Below are 19,240 nucleotides of genomic sequence, written 5' to 3'. Positions count from 1 at the left end.
CTCTGACATCCTGTGTCCTAAGGGCCCTCCCAGCTCTGACATTCTCTAAGGGCCCTCTCAGTTCTGACATCCTGTGTTCTAAGGGACCTCCCAGCCCTGACATTCTCTGTTCTAAGGGCCCTCCCAGTTCTGACATCCTGTGTTCTAAGGGCCCTCCCAGATCTGACATTCTGTGTTCTAAGGGCACTTCCAGCTTTGACATTCTATGTTCCATATTCTCCAAAATCTAACATTCTATCTTCTCAAGTAGCTCTCAGCTATGATGTTTTGGGCCCCCTTCTGACACAGACATTCCATATTCTAAGGTACCATACTACTCTGACATTCTGTGTTTTAAGATCCCTTCAAGCCCTGGCATTCTTTGTTCTGAAGTCCCTTCCAGTTCTAAAAGTCTTTTAATCAGATTAAATAAGCCTTTACTAAGCACTTAATATGTGAAGGAAAGTGCTATGGGATTGAAAAAGAAAAGACAAAGCATGGTTGCTGAGCTAATGGAGATCATTGTCTACAATTTATATGGCTTGGTAAGATGTACCAGAGGGGTTCCATTGGCCCATCCTTTCAGAGCCCAAACTCACCTTCATGTCAACATGAGGCCAAAGGATAGGGCTTCAGCAGTGACTATAAATTGCAATTACCCAAGCAACTGGAAAGAGTATCATTAATCCAAAGTTTTATTTTCCCAGCCTCCTTCTAATGTTTCCCAAGTCAGAGTGACTGTTGGCTGCATCCTTCTAAAAGCATTCACTGACAGCAGGACTCTAGCTTGTTTCCTCAAACTTTATTATTCAGAAAGACCAAGGAGTCCAATCCTATCCCCCTGGATCCTACCAGCTCCATGCATTGAACCTGAGATAGAAAACAGGAAACACCCACGTTAAGGATTCACATTGACTGAGGACCAGGAAGTCCCTCCCCATCCTATATCTCCCTTGCCCTGCTCCTCCTCCCCTTCCACAAATGATGGGAGTATATGTTCTAACTTTGATGCCCATTCCCGAAGAGGTCAGATTCTGGAGCCCCTTAGACCCCAGATCTAAAGCGTTGATTCTGGTAGAGAGAGTCAAGGTCACCAACCTGGCCCACCCCCTCCTTGATGTTTGACCTCTGCCTCTCTAAATCATAAATAAGACATTGGAAGGATCAAGGTAGTGTGGGTGGATGGTGATGTTTCTCTGAATTTGTAGAAGAGAAAATAAAAATATACCATATTCACCAAACCAGAGTGCCTGGACCTCATTAATGTTTAATGGGAATCTATAGGCTTCCTGTGGGGAAGAGTTGTTTACTCAGCCCTCCTCATTATGCTCTGCTAAAGAAGGGCTCAGGACCTATACCAAGGATGGGGTTACAGGTGGAAAGTTGCCCCATGGGTACAGGGTTCTTGTGAACAAAATGGCCTGACTGGACTAGACTGAAAATTAATGGACAGAAAAGTGACGAGGGCATCAGTGGGGCTGGCTTCATTGAATTCTGGGTCTTGAGTTAGAAGAGTCCTTAGAGACTGTGTAGTCTAGCCCCTCATTTTATAAATGAGGAAACTGAGACTAAAAGAGAAAATCCCACAGATTGAAAGTGGTCCTACTGGGAGCTGAGTTCAGGACCTGTATTTTTAAGTTTGGCGTCCAAATGGTCAAATGCTGTATGACATTGAGCATCTCACTTCACTTCCTCAGCTTCAGTTTTCTAATTTGTAGTATAGGTAGAGAGATAGATGAGGAGATTGACAGGTAGGGAGAAGGATGGGGGGGGAGATAAAGATAGATAAAGAGAAAGAGAGAAGGGGAAAGAGAAGGAAAGAGGGAGTGGGAAAGAGAAAAGAGAGAGATAAGGGGAGGAAAGAAAGAAAGAGAGAAGGAAGGAAGAGGTGGAGAGAGGAGAGACAGACAAAAAGAAAGACAGAGAGAGAGAAGGGGAGAAAGGAAAGAAAGAAAGAAAGAAAGAAAGAAAGAAAGAAAGAAAGAAAGAAAGAAAGAAAGAAAGAAAGAAAGAAAGAAAGAAAGAAAGAAAGGAAGGAAGGAAGGAAGGAAGGAAGGAAGGAAGGAAGGAAGGAAGAAAGAAAGGAAGAAAGAAAGGAAGAAAGAAAGAAAAGGAAGGAAGGAAGAAGAAGGAGAGAGAGCAATGGAGAGAGAGACAGAGACAAAAAGACACAAAGACACACAGGGAAGGGGAGACAGAAAGAAAGAGACAGAGAGAGAGGAGAGAGACAGACAGAGGGAGATAATAGATAACTAGAACATTTACTAAATGCTTGTTATGTGTCAGGCTCAATGCTAAGTATTGAGGATACAAATACAGGTGAACAAGACAGGTCTTACCTTCAAGAAACTTAAATTGTAATGGGGCACATAGAACATTAAAGAAAGCTAGAACACGGGAAGGCAAGGCAAATGGTGAGAAAGAAGAGTTCAGAGAGTGAGTGCGGTAAAGCTTGACTGGGGCCCTTGCTGAACTGGTAGCACTGGCAAAGGAGTCCTCCAGTCAGTAGACCGCAGCATCAGGGTGGAGGTTTCTCCTAGGTAGTAGGGCAGCTGGGAAAGAGTAGGGAAAGACCAGAGAATGAACCAAGGTGATGTTAATACTGGTACTATCTACTTGGTAGGATAGCTGGATGGTGGAAAGCATTCTGTAAAATTTACAGCAATATAGAGATGCTAGCTATTATATTTATTTACATTATTTATTATATTTATAATATATTATATTATTCTATTCATAGTTATTAGTACTCTAATGCTCATTACTCTGAAGTTCTTTCCCTTTTTGATATCGCATATTCTAATACCCCTTTTCATTCTTACCGTGTGCTAAAATCTCTTCCAGCAGTGACACTCCATGTTCTAAAGTCACTTCTGGATCTAACATTCTAAAGTCATTCTTAGGTCTCAAATTCCATGTACTAAAGGCTCCTTTCTGCTTTGACTTTTGTGTTCCATGGCCCCCTTCATCTGTGACATTTTATATGCTAAGGTTCCTTCCAGGTCTGAGAGTCTTTGTTCTATTCTATTACAGTACAAATGTCCTGATTCTTATGAGAAGAGGTGATTATGGTATGTGTAGGGAACAGTAAAGAGGCTGGCCTGACTAGAGAGGAAGATTCATGTAGGAGAGGAGTAGAGGGTAAAACTGGAAAGGGAGGCTAGACGCAGATTGCAGAGGGACTTGAATGCCAAGCTGAGGAGTTTGGACAGACTCTTTGGGAGAAGTGACTACAAAGAAGGTCCAGAATAATGTTTCACAGGCTCTGACAGTTTGTGGAGCCATGGGAGGTAACCACTTCTTGACTGACCTTCTGATCTCATGCTGCTCCAGTCTCCCAACCTGAGACTTCAGCACCAAGGGTAGTGGCAGGGTGGGGACAAGGACAAAGAGAGGGTGAGGGCCAGGCCACTCCCAAGAAGGAAGAGATAAAACAAAAGGAACACAGTCTAGTGAATTATGCATAGGCCCCATTAGTCATGCCCTGATTAAAGTGGTTGGGCTGAGATTCATTCTTCCACCACCACCCCCTTTCAAGGAGAAGATCCTGAAGACCCTGGGCTGAAGCTCAGCTTCGAGGGGCATATGTGGCAACTTAAGCAAGTGGGTTCCTCTCACCAGGTCTCACTTTCCTCATCTGTAAAATAAAGGGGTCAGACTAGAGATGGGACTCAGTTCCCTTGGCTATTGTTCAGTCATGTCTAACCCTAACCTCTCGGCAAAGACACTGGAGTGCTTCACCATTTCCTTTTCCAGTATGTTCCCATTTTATACATAAGGAACTGAGGCAAATAGAGGTTAAGTGACTTGTCCAGGGTCACACAGCTAATGAATGTCTGAGAACAGATTTTAACTCAGATCTTCCTGACTCCAGGCCTGTTGCTTTATCCATTGCACTATCTAGCTGCTCCCTGGGTTCCCTTCCAGTTCTGAATCTATGCAGCTAGATTGGAGAAATAAATAGAACAATGAACCTAGAGTCAGAAAGACCTGAGTTCAAATTCTGTCATATATTTACTCATTATGTGACTCTGGGCAAATAACTTCACCTCCATGTTCTTCAATTTCTTTATGTGCAAAATGAGAATGATAACTATCATCTACCTCTCCTCAGGTTTGTTATAAGGATCAAATGAGACAATATTTACAAAATACTTTACAAAGCTTAAAGCACTATGTAAATGCTAATAGTAGTAGTAGAACTTTGTTGTCACCATTGTGGTAGTCATAATATCAGTAATAGTAATGGTGGTGGTAATAGCAGTAGTAGTAGTAATAGTAGTGGTGATGGTGGCAGTAGTAGTAGCAGTAGTAGTAGTAGTGCTGGTGGTAGTAGCAGTAATAGTAATAGTGATGGTAGTAGTAGTACTACTACTAGGCAGAGAAATAATAATTGGAGTAGTGGTAGTAGTAGTAATAGTAGCAGCAGCAGTAGTACTACTAGTAGTAATGGCAGTAGTAAGAGGAGCTCTGGTAATAGTAGTGATGTAACAGCAGCAATGGTACTAGTAATAGTAGCAGTGGCAGTAGTAGTAATAGTAGTAGCAGCAGTGGCACCAGTAATAGTAGTAGTGGTGATGGTGGCAGTAGTAGTGGCAATAGTAGTAATAGTGCAGTAATAGTAATAGTGATGGTAGTAGTAATACTACTACTAGGCAGAGGAATAATAATTGGAGCAGTGGTAGTAGTAGTAATAGCAGCAGCAGCAGTACTACTAGTAGTAATGGCAGTAGTAAGAAGAGTGCTGGTAGTAGTAGTGATGTAACAGCAGCAATGGTACTAGTAATAGTAGCAGTGGCAGTAGTAGTAATACCATGTTTCCCCAATAATAAGACACTGTCTTATTATTATTTTGGAAAGAAAAACACCAGAGGGCTTATTTTCAGGGGAGGGCTTATGTTGTCCTGCTTCAGCTCTCCTCCACGGCACTGCTGTCAATGGCGCCAGCAAGCAAATCACTGGGGAAGAACAGGATGACGCGCTCACTGCTGCAGCTCTGATTGGATGCAGCTCAGAGCGCGGTGTGCGTTTCACCTGGGGGGGAGAACGGTGCATACAGAGGGTACCGTAATGTAGCATGTAGTGCAGGGGATCACCTTCACTACAGTAGCAATCTCAATAGGGGTTATTTTCGGGGGAGGGCTTATTTTAGAGGAATCTTACACAGTAAGGAGAGGGCTTATTTTCGGGATAGGTCTTATTATCGGGGAAACACGGTAGTAGTAGCAGCAGTGGCACCAGTAATAGTAGTAGTGGTAACAGCAGTAGTATTAGGAATAGGAGGAGCATTTTATGCCTGACAAGTAGTTTATAAATTGAGTGAGTAGGTTAGTCAGGACACGATGCGCAGCTGGATTCAGAGTCTTGTGGCCCAGAAACAGATGGCACCACAAAACAGGATCTGGTGAGAAGCAATGGAAGGTTTACCGCTATGGCGTCAGAGGATCTGGATTCTAGGTTCAACTCCCTAAACTGCTTAGGACCCTTTCTGACCCTCAGTTTCCTCATCTATAAAAAGAAGGGAAGTGGGCTAGATCACCTCCAATCCCCTGTCAAGTTGATAATCTTCTGGCTATACTTTACTATACAATGCCTAATACAAAGTCACACACGATGCAAGAGTCAACTCTGTATTATCCACGTAATTGGAGAGGGTAGAATACCTAGATTCCTTCCTGTTCTAACACTGTGTGTTCTAAGATTCCATCTATCTCCAACATCCTATGTTCTAAGAGCCCTCCCAGCTCTAAAATTCTATGTTCTAAAGTTCGTTCTGGTTCTACCCCTCTATGTTGTAAGGACTTTCCTCAAACATAATATTTGAGGTTCTAAGACTCCTTCCATTTCTCATATTGTGTTCTAAGGACCAGCTCTAACATTCTGTGTTCTCAGGTCTAGGGGCCCTAGTGCTGCCAAAGTGAGTGACTAGAAGTGTTTCCCTGTTGTTACTAATTTAGCACCTCTTCAATATACAATCAATGGATCGGTGACCTCATTAATGTGGTTATTCCCTCCACTGCATGAAAATTGAAACAGCAAAGTGTCATTTTATCAAGACAAATGTTGTGCTTAGATTCAGCCTAAATTTCAGTCTGCAGTCGTGTAGAAAATGACCCTCTCACTTCTCTCGGGAACTAGGTTGTCCCACATACCCTCTACTGCTTTGTTGGTCTTCTCTCTCTTCCTCCATGTATCTATCCCTCCCTCCCCTTCTCCCTCCCCCTCCCTCCCTTCCCTCCTTCCTCCTTCCTTCTCCCTTCCTTCTTTCCTTCCTTCCTTCACTCTTTCCTCCCCTCCTCCCCTCTTTACCCTCCTTTCTCCCTCTCTCCCTTCCTTCCTTCATTCTTCCTTTCTTCCTCCCTCCCTCCCTTCCTTCCTTTCTTCCTTCCTCCCTCCCTCCCTCCCTTCCTTCCTTCCTTCCTCCCTTCCTCTCTTCTACAAATATTTATTAAATGCCCACCACATGAACAACCCCCATGCTAAGTGTTAAGCAAGAAATGAAATTTAAATAAGACCCAGATCATACCCTCAAGAAGTAATCATGATAGCTCATATTTATATAGCTTCCATTTTAGCAAGGGAATGATGCACTCCCCACATTTCTGCCTTGCATTATAATTACTGAAGCATTTGTCTTAAGAAAGGTATAAACAAGGTACTCGGGGAGGGAATGGTCTCAGAGGCCATCTAGTTCATGCTCCTCTTACACAGACAAGGAGCTGAGACCGAGAGAAATGAAGTCATCACACAGATAACAAATATCTGAAGGAGGATCAGAACCTGGCTTCTGGGCTCTAAGCCCAGTGCTCAGTCCACTCAAGAGTTCTTCTTCCTTCTGCCTTGGCCTGAGGGAAGGAGGAGGGGAGGCGGAGGAGGGAGAGTCAGGAAGGTTTCATGAACTGCTACTAACCAGCTAAATGAATTGGAGTCACTAACTTCTCCAGCTGTCTGAGGTCCTCCTCCAGCAAATGAGGGTATCAAACTAGATCAGCCCTGAGGCCCCTCCCAGCTTTGACATTCTAAGTTCTAAAATTTTGTTTTCTAAAAATTCCAAGTTCTGATAGTATATATTCTAAGAACCTCTCCAGATCTCATGTTCTATATTGTAAGGCCCCATCCACCTCTGATATCCTGTGTTCTAAGGGCCCTCCCAGCTCTGTCATTCCCTGTTCTAAGGGCCCTCCCAGCTCTGACATCCTGTGTTCTAAAGGCCCTCCCAGCTCTGACATTCTGTGTTCTAAGAGCCCTCCAAACTCTAACTTTTCCTGTTCTAAGGTCCTCCCCAGCTATAGCATTTTGTGTTCTAAGGTCCCTCCCAACTCTGGCATTTTGTGTTCCAAAAATCCCTCCCAAGCTCTGACATTTTGTGTTCTAATGCCCTTCCAGCTCTGACATTCTGTGTTCTAAGGGCCCTCCCAGTTTTGCTATCCTGTGCTCAAAGTGCCCTCCCGGCTCTAACATTCAGTGGTTCTAGAAGGGCTGGTTTTTGTGTTCTTGAGGCCTGGGCAGAGTCTTCCCCATCCCCCCTTCCTTCCAGCTTCCTTTCTATCTCTGGTTGTGCCTGCCTCTCTCAGAGCTTGTCCGTGCTCCTCCTCCTCCTCTCTCCAGGGGCTCCAGCAATATGGGGAGTGTCTTCCCAATGCCACCAGGAGGGCAGGGCAGATGGTGGTGGGTGCTTATGAATGTCAATTTCCCACCCACCCCCCTCTCAGAATCGGAGGGCATGAGTTAGATAACTGTGACACCTGTTTTAAATTAGCCTTCGGAAGCCTCCGACAGCTGAGAAATTATTTAACAGGGAAAGAATTGAGTACATGAATAAATATTAATATTAAAACACCACTTTCCCTGGATTTAAAGGGAAAGGGGGGTGGAGGAGCAATTCAAGGAAATGAAAGGCATCACTTGTCAAGAGCGAGTACAGCGCAGAGAAGGGAACACTAGGAATGAAAGATGGGAGAGCTGGCAGCCCACGGTCTCCGCCCCTTGCGGTCACTCCTGTTCTGTCCGAGCTGGCCTGGTGCTCCATCCAACCCTGATTCCTGACTAACTCAGAGCTAGACAGGGACCTTCAAAGTCACCTAGTTCATTCATCTCCTTTTACAGATGTGGAAACTGAGGCCCAGGGAGGTAGTGACCTCCAAACAGTCAGAATAAACCGAAGAAGGGGCTGCCTCATAATGTAGCGAGCGCCCCATCATTGAAAGTCTTCAAGAGGAGGCTGAAGAACTAGAAAGAGGTGTAGAGAAATCATTGCAGAGAAGTGTGTGAGGCTGCACCCCGCATGATAGCATCCTAGATTTAGAGCTGGATCAGCCCTTGGGTACCAACTAGTCTAGTTCTCTGATTCTATAGATGAAGAAGCTGATCCAGGACCACAGAGCTATTCAATGGCAGTGCTGAGGTTGGAACGCAGGTTTTCCTGGAACTAGGTCCAATATCTTTCCACTATGTCAGGCTGCCTGGGCATTTCTGTTCAATTCTGGGTGCTCCGAGGTCCCTTCAGACTCTGAAATGCCATGATTTTATGACATTATGGCCAGGATTATTATATGGTGGAGTGCTCTAGTCTTCCCTTCTCTTTACTTATCTATGTCACTCAATCAATCAAGAAGCATTTAATACGCACTTACAATGAGGCACTGAGAACCTGAAGAAAAAGATTCAGCAGTCCCTGCCCTCAAGGAGCTTACATTCTATTGGGAGAGATAGCATGCACATAATAATTATATATCTTTATACACACTCTCTTCTGAGCATATTCATCTATCTATCTATCCATCCATCCATCCATGCATCCATGCATCCATTCATCTATCATCTATCTATCTATCCATCCATTCATCTATCTATCTATCTATCTATCTATCTATCTACATCTCTCTATCCATCTCTATCATCTTCCTATCCATCTATCTCTCTTTATCCATCTCTCTATATCACCTCTATCCATCTGTCATCTTTCTATATCCATCCATCTATCTCTTATTCTATCTATATCTGTTATTTATTTCTATCTCTCTATCCATCATATTTATCATCTATCTCTCTAACCATCTATCTTTTACTCTATCCATCTATATCTTTCATCTATTTTTATCTCTCTTTCTCCCTCTACACATTTATCTCCATCTTTTTTCTATCAATCTACCTCTATCTCTCTTTTCCTTCTATCTGTCCATCTCTGTCATCTATCTCTATCTTTTCATCTCTATCTATTATCTATATCTGGATACCTTTATCTTTTTCTACTCTTTAACTATCTACCTCTATCTCTTTTTTCTCTATCTTCATCTATCTGTGTTTCTATCTATCTCTCTTTCGATCTTTTTTTCAATCTATTAGCTCTCTGAGGGCAGGGAGCACATCTTATTAATTTCTGTTTCCTGTAGGGCTTAGTACCAGACTTTGCTTTGACACTCTACCACCACCACCATGACCCTGAGTAAACTGTCATGTTGACCTAGTTCCCCTGCCACAAGCAACTGTTCCCATTGTGGAAAGCTGGGAGAATGTCCTAACCTCTCTTGAAACAGTCATCCTAACCCTTTTCTTCCTATACTCACAGAAACTGGAAGTTCAAGGCTATAGGGCAGCCAACCTCTGTGCTGTTCACATGGCCCTGTGCATTTTAATGTGTCCCCTGTTTTGTTCTGGTCATCCCCTTTTTTATGACCTGGATGCTGATCTAAGAGCTTTCACCCTGTGAATGTCCTTTCCTCATTTCCCATCTCTTACTTTGGATCTATCCCTTGAACCATCCATCCACCCACCACCCACCCACCCATCCACCCATCCATTCACCCACCCACCCATCCATCCCTCAGCTGTATTGTCTTATTGAAGTACCACCAAGGCTGAAGACTAAGGAGGAAGCATAGCTGGCACACCATATGCCACTGCCCCGGACTGCCCTGACATATAAACCACTGCCATGGACTCCATCTCTCAGCTCCCCCATCAAAGACTTTTGTCTTGGCCTAACAAAAGCTTTAGCATTCATCTTTCCAATATTGACTTGGAGCAAAACCTCTTTTTCCCCTCCAACCCTTCCTAAACTGTGTGAACATGGATAGATCGCTAGCTTAGCCTTAGGTTCTTCGTCTATAAAATGGGGGCAATAACACAATATTGCTTTTATAAATTGCTCTGAGGTAGTTGAAGTGCTTTGCAAACTTTACAATACTCAATAAATGTTTATATTTTTATAGAAAAAAAAGTGTTCTCATCTTTTTCAACAAAAGTTCTCAGAGAAAAGGTCCTGGGACATGTCTCCATCCTGCTAATTTTTTATATTTAATGTTCTGTAGACTATTACACAGAAATAAAAAACAACTTGTTTTTGTAGGGTAAAAGCTCATTTTCTGCAGGTTCACTGTAGGCATCCTAGGCACAACTCTAGTAATAGCCAGAATGATGGATTCTGTAGGATATGCATCTCATCCTGTTACCCCGTGATTTCATGTTTCCCTCTAGCTCTCTATACTTGGAAAATGTTTCACTCCAAGAATTATGAGTATTTGATATGGTAACATCTAGTAGTAGTAGCAGTAAGTACCAGTAGTATCAGCAGCAGCAGCAGTTGCTATAGCTAAGGTGTACTTTACAAATGTTATCTCATTTTGGTTGTTCTTAAATTTTTATGAATCAATATGATGTTGGGGAGAATGTAACAGTTTGGTCTGTGATACTGTTCTTGTTCTAGGATAGTTTATTGGTTGAGCTCTCAAGGTTATTTATTGTTCTTATTTTTTTTTTATTCCACAATCCACCTACCCCCCTGAGTCTTATTGTGGTATTACAGAGTTGAATTTGGAGTCTGATGACTAGCTTAAATTTTGCTGATATTCCTTATTTTTGGTGGGACCTTGGGTGAGTCATTAACATTTCTGACCCTTAGTAAAACGAGAGAATCAGAACAGATGACCACAATGTGTTCTAATGCCTATGAGAGTGAATTCCTGATTTCCATCACCATACCAACAGACTAAGGCAGGTCAATCAATGACTAGGTAGTTGGGTGTCACAGTGGGTAGAACACTGGTCTTGGAATCAGGAAGACCTGAGTTCAAATTTGGCCTCAAGCACTTTCTAGCTATCACTTAACCTTTGTTTCTCTTGGTTTCCTCATCTGTAAAATGGGGATGATAATAGCACCTACCTTCTAGGGCTGTTATGAGGCTCAAATGAGATATTATTCATGAAGTGTTTTTGCAAACTTTATAATACTATGTTAGTTATTATTATTAAGCATTTACTAAGTACCAACTATGTGCCATTTATTTTGCTATGTACTGAAGATTCAAAGGCAAAAGTGAAATAGTCTCTGCCCTCAAAAAGTTTATATTCTACTGTGTATATTTAATATATGCACAGATAAGCAAATACAGGATACATATGCCACATGCATACACACATGTGTATGTAGATTGGCATGCATGTGTGTATGTGTGTGTGTGTGTGTGTGTGTGTGTGTGTGTGTGTGTGTACACAGGCATTTAGGTGGCACAGTAGATAGATTATGGTACCTGAATCAGGAAGACTCATATTTCTAAGTTAAAATCTGGCCTCAGATACTTACTAGCTGTGTGACCCTGGGCAAGTCACTGGGTAAGCCTCAATTTCCTCATCTTTAAAATGAGTTAGAGAAGGAAATGGCAAACCACTCCAGTATTTTGGCCAATAAAACCCCAAATGGGGTCACAAAGAGTCAGACACAACTGAAAAATGACTGAACTGTGTATATGTATACATGTGTGCATATGTTACCTATAATATGCAAACATATATTATACATTTGATATATAGTACAAGGTGATTGGGGAGAGATACTAACATCTAGGACAGTAGTTCTTAACCTGTTTTGGGTCATGACTTTTGGTAAAACCTATAGAAACCTTCTCAGAATATTTTTCTAAATTCATAAAACAAAATTCATAAGATTATAAATGAAACAAAAAAATCAGTAAAAATAAAAAGTATTTTTTCTCATCCAGATTCATGGACCCCCTGCAATCTATCCATGGGAGTCTGTAGAGCCCAGGTTAAGAGTTTCTGAATGAGAGGGCTTAGGAAAGACCTCTAGGAGAAGGTAGAACTGAGCTTAGCCTGGTTACTCTTTACCGCTATAAAGTTGCAGATCAAGGCTGATCTCCTTTATAAAGTGTGTTCCTTTCTCCAGTGAAATCACAGATCCCACTGACCCCCTTCCCTCCCCCAAAAATGTGTTAGGCATTTGGGGCTATAAGGATCCTCCTCCCAAACTCCAAATAATAAAGAACAGTCCCTGCCCTCAAGAAGCTTATATTTGACTGGAGGTGGAGCAAGTGTGAATATACATGATAGTTTAAGGAGGAGGGAGAGAGTACTCACACCTAAGAGATCAGAACAAGACTTCCAACATGAAACAGGGCATGAGCTGAGCTCATAAGTGAAGTAGGGATCCTCAGAAGCGGTGAAGAGGAAGACCGCGTGGGGAACCACAGTCTATGCAAACTTGTAGACAGGGGGATGGAAGGCCCTGGTTAGGGAACAGCATGGAGGCCAGTTTGACCTGGATCCATAATGTGAGATAAGCCTGGAAAGAACATTTGAAGTCAAATTGTAGATGGCTTTAAATGGCAAGTTGAGGATTTTGCATTTTATCCTAGACGGGGTAGGGAGCCAATGAAGCTTCTGGAGAATATGGATGAAATAGTCAGACTTGTACTTTAAGAAGATTATTTTGGCAGCTCTGTGGAGGATGGATTGGAGATGAAAGGGGGAGTTGGAATCTGAAGGGTAAATTAGGGAGCCAAGTATGAGGTGATGATTGCCTGAATTTTAGTTGTGATCCTGTGAATGGAACAAAGTGGTTTGATATGTGAGTAAGTGATATTGTGGAGGTAGAATTGATGAGATGTCTGACTTTTTGGGACCGCATTTGGGGTTTTCTTGGTGGAGATACTGGAGTGGTTTACTGTTTCTTTCTCCAGCTCATTTTATACATAAGGAAATTGAGGCAACCAGGGTTAAGTGACTTGCCCAAGTCACACAGCTAGTAAGTGTCTTAGGCCAGATTTGAATTCAGGAAGGTGAGTCTTCCTGATTCCAGAGATCTATGAGCTATGGTGCCACCTAGCCACCCTTGAGATTTGGTAATTCATTGCATATGAAGGCTATAAGGGAAAAGTTAGGGTTGACTTCAAGGTTTTGAAGGGGGTGATTAGAAGTATAGTGTGGAATTTCTAGCTTTTGGAGGCACCTGAAAAACTGAGGAAAGTGTAGCCTTAGGAGGAATAGACTATGGCATGTAGCAAGTATGTCTCCTGCCCACAGTAGTAGTGGGGAGATGAGAGGTGAGTTGTCCTAGAAGACAAGGACATGACAACTTCCTTATGTTAAGTGCGTTATTGGCCCATAATTATAATTAATATTTCTTTGTAGCACTTTCTTATGAAAACCTTATGAATCTGGTAGGAAGTATAAGTGTAAGTATCCCCATTTTGCAGGTGAGGAAATTGAGACTCAGAGAAGAGAATGACTTGCCCAAGGTCACACAGCTAATAAGTGTTGAAACCCACTCCTAATTCCTGTTTCACCAGGCTGTGTCATTTCAGGAGGGAGTGCGAGTTCAGTGACTTTGATGCTCTATTCCTGTAGCTGCACCCAGGTTTTATCCCCTTTCTAGCCAACCCTAATGAGGCCCCTGGAAAGAGGCAGTAAATTGAGTCTGGCAGTGCTGCATTGCCCAAAAGGTAATGAAATAGCTAATATTTACATCACACATTTAAGGCTTGCAAAACACTTCGCATACATTATCTCATTCAGTGCTCACAACAACTCTGTGAGGTAAGTGCTATTATTATCCCTTTCCACAGAGGGAAAAACAAAAAAAAATCAGGCTTACATTAAATGACTTGCCCAGAATCACACAGTCTCTAAACATCTGAGGTGGCATTTGAACCTAGGTTGAACCCACTACTCGCTTTGGTCAAAGTCAGAAGGCTTGATTTGGAGTCCAGATTCTGCCATTAACTTGTCATTTGGCTAAGTCTTTTTAACCCTCTTTGCCTCAGTTTCCTCCCCTGTAACAAGAAGTGAAGAGACCTAATAATTCCCAAGGTCCCTTATGCCTCTAGCACTTGAAGGGCTACTGGCTAGTAAAGCAGATAGCAAACTGAAGTTGGAGTCAAGAAAACATAGATTCAAAAATCACCCTTAGACTTATACTAGCAGTGTGACCTTGGGCAAGTCACATCCCTTTTCTATACCACAGTTTCCTCATCTGTAGAATGATGGAGTTTCACTTGAATGCTTCTCTGGTCCCATCCCACTCTAAGTCCATGATCAGTGAGGCTGTGGAGTAAAAGGGGGTGAGGGTGGGAAGCAGCCTTAGCTCCTTCCTCCTCCAAGACTGCTGTGGAGGCTGCCACTCATTCTTTTGGGCCCTGTAAATGCCCTTGTTACACTGGCCTGAGCTCCCAGGTCTCTTGTTGTCATTCATGTTCTTCTGTCGCCAATCCATCAACACATGGGCACATCATATTCTCCGTATCCACCAGATGCCAGACTGACCCTCATTCACCATCTGCAAAGTGGTTTGGTCCCTGGTTCCCCTGACATATCTCTCACTGTTTTTCTCTGCTTCAGTAATGCCCTCCTTATAATAGGATGGGCTCAACTACGTACTGTTCTAAATGCAGCCTCTGGGAGCCCTGGGAGGCTCATCATCCCTGTGCTTGGTCTCAGCCATGTGGTTCTAGGCTCCCTATGCCTTCCCTAGCCCCAAGCTGTTTCAAGAAAGCTTTATTATCAAAGACTCCCTCCCTACTAAAAGGTCACTATAGCCATTAGGAAGATATCAAACCTAACCACAACCCAGAAGATAGAGGGAAAAGGGGATTGCAGCAACATACAAAGTCTCCCAAAGAGATACTCCAGTGTCAGGGAACTCCCCTAGTTATCTCCTTTCCCAAACCCAATAGGCTCATCCAAATCCAAGTGGCCTTAAACTCATCATTCTAATAACATAGATTCAGAGTTAAGAGACCTCAGAGGTCATTCAGTCCAATCCCCTCATTTTAAAGATGAAGAAACTCATACCAGGGTATGGGGAGCAGGATCTGACTTAACCCTTCCAATAATTAATAGCTAAAATATACATAACATGTGCCGGGTTCCTCACTGAGCTTTACAACAACTATAGGAGGTAGGAGCTATTTAGCAAAAATAGGTTAAGTGACTTGCCCAGGGTCTCACAGCTAGTAAGTGTCTGTGGTCAGATTTGAACTCAGGTCCTCCTGAATCAATGTCTGGCACATGATCCACTGTGCACCTAGGTGCCCCAAAGCTGGAGTTCTTTGCATTATGTGAAATGGTTAAAAGTGCAAAAAAATTCCATACGAACAACTAATGCTTAATTACTAGTACTGCAATTGCCTCTTCTTTCCCTTTAAGCCTTCTAATAGAATCCGTGTCCAAAGCTCCATGACGATGGTTGGTGTTCATCTAAGGATCATAGATTGGGAGTTCTAATAAATCTTAGAGACTCTCTAGTACAACTCCCCTCATTTTTCAAATGAGGAAACCAGAAAGGTTAGGTGAGGTGGCCAAGGTTGACATATAGTCATTGGAAGGTATCATTTGAACCCAGCCCCTCTAATCCATAGAGTTATAGAGTTAGATCTACAAGGGCTCTTTGAAGCTATCTAGTCCAACCCTCTCATGATGAAGAAACTGCAGTTCAGAGAGGTTGTGACTTGACCAAGGCCACACAGTGATTAAGTGACAAAGCTGGTATTGGAGCCCAGCATTCTTGAGCCATTTCTCTTCCCTCTCCTATGCTTCGTCTCGAGGAACCTGTAAGAACCCTTAATGCTCAGATTCTCTTGGGTTATGAACCACTTATGAAAGAGTGAGAATTGATTAAAGCCTATAAGGAATAGAAGGAACTACTGTTCTAAAGGTGGCCCAATATCACCAGCTCAAGTTTACAAACCTCTTGATTGACATTTTCTCCTTACAACTGTCCTCACCTCCTCACTACTACTATAGGTTTGTAACTTCATCCTTCCAGACTTTGGTTTGTTGATCTATAAAATGAGGGTGTGAGATTAGATGACCTCTAAGATGCCTTCTAGTCTTGAATCTCTGATTGTCCCCATTTTTTAGATGAAGAAACTGATGTGAGATAATTTACCCAAATTTATATGGCCAGTAAGTGTCAAAGGCAGCTTTGAACTCAGTTCTCTCCTGATTCCAGTCCAGTGCTCTTTCTAGTATATCACACTGCCTCTAATAATCACATAATGGCATTGAATGTCCAGCTTTAATGAGAACTACACTGGTTGTTGTTTTGTTCAGTTGTTTCACTCATGTCCAACTTTATGTGACGCCATTTTAAGGTTTTCTTGGCAAAGATACTGGAATGGTTTGCCATTTCCTTCTCCAGCTCATTTTACAAATGAGGAATCTGAGGCAAATAAGGTTAAGTGACTTACCTAGAGTCACATAGCTAGTAAGTGTAAATCTGACACTAACTCTTACATAGTTCTTACTCATAGTTCTTAGCCTCCAGATGTCTCTATCCAGGGAGCTTTAGGAGGTGGGATGGCGATCTTTGGGAGTAATTCAAATACTCAAATGCATCTGTGAGTTTATCAATTTGGAAGATTCCTCTAATGATTCAGGCTGCAATCCATCCATGACTTCTGTCTTGTCCAAATTGACAACAGTCAAAAAATTCACCTCCAGGTAGTCAGCATGCCTCTCTGTGCTTAACTATGCAGATCTTCAAAAATCAGATTATTCTGTGGCTGGGGGAATACAGGAAGCCTTTCCAGTGGGGTAGGATCTGCCAGAATTTATTACACCTTCAGGAACCTAAGGTCACCTCCATATCACAATGAGGTGTGAGAGTAAGCAGGGTTAACTTTTAAAGGCTCTTCTCTCTCTCTCTCTCTCTCTCTCTCTCTCTCTCTCTCTCTCTCTCCCCTCCGCCTCCTCCTCCCCCTCCTCTTCCTCCTCCTCTTCCTCTCTCTCCTTCTCTTCCTCCTCCTTCTTCTCTTCCTTCTCCTCTGCCTCCCATTGCCATCCAACCTTGCCTAACCTGAAGCCACCACCACTGTTTTTCCCTTTCCTTTTGATGTGTCAGCAAACCAATGTTCCTTTACCTGGGGACCATGAACCTGTTTTTTAACTGATAACTACATTACAATATCATTGCTTTCCTTTGTAATCCTATGTTTGATGTATTTAAAAGTATGATGCCGATAAAGGGACCAAAATTTCATCAAACTGCCCAAAAGGTCTATGACACATAAGAACCCCTGCATTAGACCGAGGTTATGATTTTTGAAATTTTTTTTACCATTATTAAAAGGAAATAAGGCAATCAATCAGTCAACATCCTGCTAAAGGCATCCAGGTGATGTCGTGAATAGAGAGTGAGACCTGGAGTCAGGAAGACCTGAATTAAAATCTAGTTTCAGACACTTACTAACTATGTGACCCTAGATAAGTCATTTAACCTCTGCCTGCCTCAGTTTCTCTTTTGTAAAATGGAAGATATAGTAGCACCCATCTTCCAGGATTTCTATAAGGACAAAACGAGATATCTGTAAAGTACTTTGCAAACTTGAAAAGATTTTATAAATGCTAACTAATACTGACACAAATTTATCAAGGGTTTATCTACCATCAGATATTGTGCTAGGTACTGAAAATACAAAGACAAAAGTGAAAACAGTCTTTGCCCTCAGGAAGTTTACAATCTGGTTGAGGGAAACAATAATTACATATATAGGCATATACTCCATACTGTTTAAAATGCTTATTGAATTGAATACAGGTCTTTACATGAAGAAGTGGGGGTGCATATTGGGGAATGGATGGGGAGTCCATGATATTACCAAACAGGGTTCTGGAAGCTTCATCACTTCCAAGGCACCTTATCAGGAATAACAAAAGACTTTCATAAGGGACTGTCTTCTGATTTCTTGATTTTTTTAACTCCCACTTCCCTCCCCTTCCCCCATGCCTCACCCTCTGCCATGTCAAACAATGCTATTCCCTCCAAGGTTTCCCACATTGTCAAATATTTGGAAATGTTTCTGAGGTCCCCAATCTCAACCGTGGCTAAGCCAAGCTACACAGATTTAACTCCTTTAATCTTCCGTTATAAATTAATCCCTCTGAACCCTTAATCATTTTCCTTGAGCAAGATTCAAACAAGGAAAAGCATCTCTTGGTTTCCGTCTTACACAGGCCTCAGACCCATGGCAAGTTGACAGGTTTCTCTTGTGAAATGGGAGAAATGCCACCCCATCTCAGAGATAAACCAAGCCTGACTGGCTGTGGAATGACACTGGGAGAGGAATCTTAACTTCTGTGGGGGGATGCTGCTTGTTCAAAGAGGATCCTGCTTCCCCAATTTCTGTTGCCTGTGTGCCCTCTTGGATCACTGATCCTTCCACATTCTCATATCTTGGTTCTTTTTCTGACCAAAGGCATCCATTTGAGAAATGGATGAAGGAGGGCAAAAGGAAGACAATGTGGTTCCAGGGTAGAATGAAGCTGATGATGCTGGTCTCCCAGGAACTTCAAGGCGTCTGCTGAATCAATCCATCTGTCACCAATTAGGATATGAGAGAGATATGCCTATTTCTGAAGATGCCCCCAGAAATAGAGGGGAGGTTCTCATGTTGCCAAAATAGTTATAGTGACACTTTTTTGGTATTCAAAATAAACTGGAAACAAAGTAAACTCCCATGATTGGGGAATAACTGAACAAATTCTGTTACATGAATTAGTAGAATGTGACTATGCCATAGGAAGTAATGAGTATAATGGATTCAAAGAAACTTAGGAAAACATATTAATTGATGCAGAGCAAACTGGGCAGAATCAGGAGAATCACATTCACAGTGACCACAATTAGGAGGCCATCTCCAGTCATCCTGATCTCTATCTTTCTCCTGAACCCAGATGACTCTGGAGGAGAGAGTGAGGCTGGTAACTTTGCACAGCCCTCCCTCACTTCAATCCAATGCACTTGCAAGTCATAGCATCATCTTCCTAATGTCATGGTCCTCTGCAAGAACAAAGGAAAAACAACAAGCATAATTAGCACAGTGCCTGGCCCACAGTAAATAATAAATGCTTGATTGATGGATGGGTTGTTAGCAGAGCTTTGATCAATGCAGTGACCAAGCTTGATGATTTTGTATATATCTATTGAGTATAACATCTCTTCCAGTTGTAGGCTCATTAAGGGCAAAGA

General features: G+C 42.4%; 1 protein-coding gene across 1 annotated transcript in view; it reads left to right on the top strand.

Moving 5' to 3' along the window:
• Nucleotides 1–19,240, top strand: part of IGSF21 (immunoglobin superfamily member 21) — a 400,074-nt gene that overhangs the window by 87,687 nt on the left and 293,147 nt on the right. The gene's annotated exons all lie outside the window — the stretch shown is intronic.

The sequence above is a fragment of the Petaurus breviceps genome, unplaced genomic scaffold (assembly GCF_028583685.1).
Source record: "Petaurus breviceps papuanus isolate PSGF00001 unplaced genomic scaffold, PetGlider_PUasm1.0 91041, whole genome shotgun sequence".
Lineage (NCBI taxonomy): Eukaryota > Metazoa > Chordata > Mammalia > Diprotodontia > Petauridae > Petaurus > Petaurus breviceps.
Note: the sequence above shows the minus strand (reverse complement) of the source record. Positions and strands in the feature narration are given on the sequence as shown.